The following is a 6,816-nucleotide window of genomic DNA, read 5'->3' as shown; positions in this document are numbered from 1 at the left end:
CCAGCCCATTAGTCTGGGGATGGTAGGGGGCACACAGGCTTCGCTTAATCCCAAGGATTTTGCAGATGTTATTATTGATCTGTGATTGTGAAAGAATTGTATACAGGGAATTATAATTTCAGTATGCTTCACAAAATATTGCTTGTAGCAAGATTAAGAGTAATGCCATTGTACCATTGTACAAATTCCTTTCCTTGATCAGTGAGGATCCGCTTGGGAGCCTCAAACTGATAAAAGAATTGCAGGATGCAGTCTGCCACCTCATTCGCCCTTTTGGATATGAGCGGGTAGGCCTGAGGCCATTTGGTGAGATAGTCGATCATGACACAGATGTACTGGTTTCCTCTTTCTGTTGTTGTGAGTTTTCCTATGAGGTCCATCCCAACCAGCTCAAAGGGGTGTGTTACCTAGAAGACAAATCATTTTAATTTACTACTGTCAACAAATAGATATGTTGTAGATGAGGATAAGCTAGGGGAAGCTTAGACAACAGACAGAGAAATTAAACGTTGTGCAAATTCATGCAGGACACAGAAGTCATAAACCCCAGCTGTAGTCTTCTGACGGGCAGTTGTTTAGTCTTTACCCAGTCAGTCATTTTCCCACAATAGGTGGTGTATTTAAATCTAGGCTGTTACACTGATCTTCCTTTAATCACTGCTGCATTACAGTAACTACAAGGCTGATGACAAAGCTTGCTTCTGCCACCCCAGCCTCCACTAGCTCAATCTGAGTCTATGTGGAGTGTTCTGCCTCCCGCCAGCAGGAGGCACTGTTGTATTTTTGTGTTCATTTTAGATGTGTGACAACAGCTAACAGAAAATGTGAGGGAGAGACAGAAAAAATAGAGAGGGGACCAAAGGGGCAGTTGTCGGTCTGAGAAGTGAAGCTCACTTCCGCGTTCAAAAAGCTGCAATCCCCTCGGCTGTCGCTGGGGGCTGGTGTCAGAAGGGAGCAACTCCAATTGAGCCCCATGTTAAAATAGCCGATTTTACAGCTTAAAAAAACATATTTACAGCCTGGTACATTTTATTTTTTTGGTCTCGATCGATAGTTTCTACCCCCGCACATACTCTGAGGGGGGTGAATTTTTTTTAAACTCTACCGTTTTACTATTATTAGGTTTAAAGTTCTGGCCAATTAGGGCGCAGAACCGTTGAGTGACAGGTCCGGAGACTGCTGCTTCGAGGCCAGTGGGCGGGCTCTCGGCCGGCCAACGGCCGCACCGCTCCAAATATGGCAAGTAGAATCCAACATGGCGCGGTTCAAACCCCCGTAGTAGCGGCACAAAACAGACTCCCCCAAACCAATGGGTGACGTCACGGGTGCTACATCCATTCTTTTTACAGTCTATGGAGGGGACTGAGGTGTGCTTGTGTCTGCGTCCTTCCATCTTTGTTGTTTTTTCTGAAGGCATTGTCTGTGGCTGTATTCGAAACCGCATACTATACTGCTAGTACGTACTGATTTGGCCAAAATGTAGTATGTAGTATGCAGTATGCGAACAAAAGCTAAATCTGCAGTATGCTAAAAGTTCCCGGATGTCGTACTGATTCGGGAAATATCTCCAGTATGCATCTGACCAGTCTACATCGCCTACTGTATCCCACAATGCAATGCTCCCCTGACGTCCTAACCGTAACCAGAGCGTAACCAAAGACGGTAGTGTAGCCGTGTACCGTAACCATAATTTAATAAAATAAAACTTAATGCAGACTGATCGGTTCATTGTAAAATATTTACTTATTTTTTGTAAATGTGGTGATTTCTGTACGTAACGTTAGGCTCCAGAGCCCCGAGGCAGCACTGCTTACACACAAGAAGCTTCACTTTACATTCAAACAAACTAATGCTACTGCCACAATTGAGATTTCATCAATGAGACCAACATTTATCTCCTAAAAATACTTTAACCAGCTGGTGGTAAACCTCTAAAAACCTGCGGGTAAGTTAATTAGCGACCGTTTTCTCCTCCGGAATGACGTCGTAGTGCTGGCCGGCCGAGCACGTCAGGAGCCGGGCTGCTGCCTCTGTGATGTCCCGGTCGCTGCGGAGCTTCACTTCTCCGAAAAACATCGGAGCAAACTTTTAAACAGCCGTCATTTGGATAAACTGGCCGTATATTTGGGGTCTTAACAGTTACTTTCTCGCATGAAAAAATATTAAAACTTAATAAAGTTACATAATTACAGTGCTAGAGCGGGAAATACAACAGCTTTTAGCCTGTTTTACAGCTATTGCTACCGGTTGCCGTGAAATGCATTCTGGGAAACTCGTATACTGCATACTGCGATGATAACGGCGTAGGTCAGCTGAAGCAGCAGACTGAATCCCACATTCAGTATGCAGTATACAGTACATACTAACGCAGTATGTAGTAGGCAGTACGGTAGTATGCGGTTTAGAAAACAGCCTGTGAGTATTTACAGTGTTCGACATATTTTCAAGCTGTATTGTTGCTGTTTCCGGTTTGGAGACATTTGAATCTATCACAGTTGATTGAGTTAGCATTACTGACATGATTAGCTACATAAAAAGTAGCATGTGGTTTATTGCTTGCATTTTTATTTAACTTTATACAATGAATGAGCAAGTAAACTTTGTTTGTGAATTTCTCTGATACTTTAAAGGGGTAAATTACCTAAAAACTGTATTTTATTATTTTTTCTTGCAGTTTCACTCTGTGGTCTTGTGAAGGTAAACGTCTAAATAAAGAAGATAATACACCTGTCATCTATCCACGAGTTTATCTGTCTGCTTAGCTGTGTTCAGGTCGAACAGTGAGAGCAGAACATGGAGGGTTATGCATTGTGCTCCCTAGAGTGACAGAGCATGCACTTGTCAAATCCAGGAAACTTTCAGGAGGGTAGCCCTCAGTGCCAAGTCTAACTATATACCATTTTTTGCTATGAATAGTTTTAATCAAAGTGTTACTGAATGAAGAGAACAAACCAGATATCACAAGACAGGCACAGAGCCAGACAAAATGAAAAAAGGGTACAGGTACAAGTTGAATGAATTTTGGAAAAAATAAGGATATTTTACAATGATAGGTGTGATTCTTGTATCCTCCTTGATTGAAGGTCCACTGGCCTGGCATTCTACACACTGTGCCACCTGTACCATTGCATGAAAAGTGGGATTTTCGACAGTTAGCGGCACTGTAGATTGTCGTGGAAGTTCAGGTTTGCGACTGCATACGACAATTTGCAGGAAACACCCACAACTGTCGGGAATTGTCGTGAATTGTCAGAAATTGCCGTGGGCTTTGCTGGGCAGTTTCCCCCCCCATCACCCCCCTCTCCCTAATTCAAGGGAAGGCTTTAACATGTAAATGATCATGCTGTGAGCTATACAAATGCAAATCAATGTAGCTTGGTAGCAGGAGGAGTGTTATTCCAGGTAAGATTTTTCTATCTATTCAATTTAAAACATACCAAAAAAGTTTTTATGCATTTGAATTTTAACACATTTTGTCAATACTGAGAAGTACGCTGGTGTATTAGGGCCATATGTAAAATATATATATATATATATATATATATATATATATATATATATATATATATATATATATATATATATATATATATATACAGGGCCGGCCCTGTACATCTGGGGGCCCTAAGCAGGATAAAATTGGGGGCCCTGCCTCACAGTGTATATAGGCCTATGTACCATCAAATATTCATAAAACCAGCTACTGTATGCAACCCTTGCATATTTTATTGTACCTCTATTGCACTTGTCATTTTTTCTTCTACTTTGTTTTTGTCTGAATGTTAATGTTAATATTGTGAATGGCAATAGACGGCTCCAAACCTGCAGTATTAAATCACTACTTTTGATGTAGCAGAAAGATAAAAGATTCTACAAAAGATTACAGTTTGAACAGATTTATTTTCTTTAAATTATCTGTACAGCTAAATTCTAGAACCCTTAAAACAAAACTTCAGTTGAGAAGAAGATAGAGGATGTTGGTTGGTCAGCAGCATCATCAGCAGTAACCATTGGAGCTGTGGAGAAGATTAGTATAATTTTTTTTAGCCACTTGTGTACACACAATTAAATTTTCCAACAGAGATAAACATATTGTGGCAACAAACAAGAAACTTACCAACTGGATGACTGGAACCAGCCACAGGGGAATGAGGATGTGGCAACATGACATATCTAATCAGCCATTAATAAATGGGTGATTGATCCTTTATCCCCTCACAGGAAAACAGCTGTTATCTTTTCACTGTAAACAGACCTTAAAATCAGCCAGGACATGTTAACTGCAGCAGGCTACATGTAGCAGCTTGCCAGCTAAGTGAGCTAACACAAGCACAGACATGTTTTTCGGCTAAACGTACATCTGGTTAACATAACATTAATTAGCCTTACCTTGTCCTTGTTTTTTTTTCATCCTCGACCTTCTTCTTTTTCCTATTTTCCGCACCTGACGGATATATCCTTTTGGACATCGTCGCTGTCCAAAAGCTAATCACCTCCTCGCAAATCGCAATCTCAGTGAGTGAGTGAGGGACGGAGGGAGGGGGCCAGGGGGGAGAGGGGGGAGAGGGGTGGTGGCATGCTCGTTACCGGACAACGGCCACAGTCTGCGTTACGTTTACGTATGCATGTCACGTTGCCAGTTGGGTCAAGGGTTACACGTTGCCGTTGTCAGAGACGGTTAGACAAATGATTGAGCAAAGTTTGGGGGCCCCCTAGTGGCTGCGGGGCCCTAAGCAGCTGCTTAGTTCGCTTATAGGGAGGGCCGGCTCTGTATATATATATATACAACAACATATACAATATATATATGTACAACAACAGTTGGCACAATGAACACACCAGGCAGAACACATAAAATGATAATAAATAAATAGAAACACATATGAGAAATACCAGTTTCCATCGTAAAAATTAATACTTACAAATTACACCAAATCATCATCTACAGTTGATTAACATATTTAACAGCTAACAGAACAAATGGTCTCAAGTAGGCCCTATCTGTTCGACCTGGCCTTCCTAGTAAAAGACTCTTTCCTGAAGGTAACAGTCTGAACCCCTTGCTCAGCAGTCTGCATGCAGATGCAGTCTCTTCTCAGCAGGACCTCTCTCTGGACCTCAAGTCTATCACTCCTGCATCACCTGGTTCTCCACCATCACTCAACAATAAACAACATCAAATGCATATTGGCAGTATCTTTTGTTTATAGTTTATGGTTCTCATAGGCTATGACTTGATACCCAAAAGAAGGACAAATAATTAATAAGCACCTTTTCATTAAATGAAATCCATCTATCCAAAAGAAAATTAGAGCAGTAATTCGTAACCTGCTCAAGAGAAAGAACTGCAAAAAGCTGCACTATGCTTTTCACTTCAGCACTTTTCTTTTTAAATGTTTGTGTTTTTAATAGCCTACTATTTAGCCTACACTTCGTTTATTGTCTGGTTAGCTTGACTGAGACTGGCAAATAGCCTACTGCTAATGGTGGAGAAAAGTGGCCTACATTCCATGTGCATCATAAAACCTTTAACATTGTTTTACCTTGTATAACGAAGGTGTTGGCCTTTCGACAAAAATTAGTTTTTTCGTTTTTGCTATATCCAGGTGGATATACACAGTTGGTTTTGTATTCCACGATCTCTCCGTGCACTTGTGGATCCATGGCGAGCGTGATCACGAAATGAGCAATTAACCTTTGACATGCAATATCCGTGATGACCACATAACCACAAATCTTTCTGTATTAATTTCCTAATTTCTTCCTACCACTATGTTCTTCTTCTTCTTCTTCTTCTTCTTCTTCTTCTTCTTCTTCTTCTTCTTCTTCTTCTTCTTCTTCTTCTTCTTCTTATTATTATTATTATTATTATTATTATTGTGTGGATAAAACAAAACATTGGTTGAGTGTTACAGTAACTTTATTTAAACTTGGAACGACTAATAACAAAAAAAAACAGACAGTTTTGAGGATGAAGAAATTGCATTTACTGTGCACAAAAATTATTCAATGCACCTGGACCCGTGGGGTTGAGAAGGCTGCAGCCTACTTCTCAATTCAACATTGTCCTCGCAGTTCTGCCGTGGACTGCAGCACGCTGGTGGGCGTTCCTGTCGGAGGCGGTCTTTTGCTGTGGAGAGAGTAGGTACCACCCCGATGGGCGTTCCCGCTGGGGTCAGTCATTTTCTGGCAAGCACCAACTTTTTTGGCACGACACCGGTGTAAACAGAGACACATGGCAGTGGGCATGACGTCATCAAAGCGAAAATGCGAGTCTGTGGCTCTGTGCCAAATTGACGAGCGACTGCAGCTGAGTAACGGAGCGTTTTTTTTGGAGCGATACAAGCGACAGCGACAAAAATAAAAGGTCCGGTGTGAACGCACCTTTAGCAGACTGCAGTGCTGGTGGGCGCTTTCAAACGTGATTAGATGAATTCCCCTCCATTCACCCCTCTGGCTCTGGCTATGTGTAAATCATCTACCTCCAAGAAGGAAAAAGTCCAACAAGGTCAAAGCTCAACTAACACTTATACAGTCATACTCTAGACATTTACATCATTTATAACAATGTGTGAGCTACATCTCATCTGAGAGCAATCCAAGTCTGTGATACAGCAAACGCACACACATTACCTCACTTCCTCCCTCTCTTCCTCTTCCATTCTTTACCCCTCCCTCCCATCCTGCACCATCATCACTGTCCCAACAGACTGCGTGTCTCAGACGTTTTGGCGTCCCACAGAAGTCTGTCAGTGACAAATTACTCTCATCAGGGAGAATCCGCTGAGTATTTATTATGAGCTTCCTCCCAGTTCC

At 41.7% G+C, this 6,816-nt stretch overlaps 1 long non-coding RNA gene across 1 annotated transcript; it reads right to left on the bottom strand.

The window, feature by feature from the left end:
* Positions 1-3,929: 3,929 nt before the first annotated feature.
* Positions 3,930-4,484, bottom strand: LOC310991809. The gene is made up of 3 exons (XR_014595651.1): positions 4,390-4,484; positions 4,118-4,243; positions 3,930-4,016 (listed from the first exon to the last, which is right to left on the bottom strand). It is a non-coding gene; the product is annotated as an uncharacterized lncRNA (long non-coding RNA).
* Between the last annotated feature and the right edge of the window lie 2,332 nt (positions 4,485-6,816).

The sequence above is a fragment of the Trachurus trachurus genome, assembly GCF_905171665.1.
Source record: "Trachurus trachurus genome assembly, chromosome: 9".
NCBI lineage: Eukaryota > Metazoa > Chordata > Actinopteri > Carangiformes > Carangidae > Trachurus > Trachurus trachurus.
Note: the sequence above shows the minus strand (reverse complement) of the source record. Positions and strands in the feature narration are given on the sequence as shown.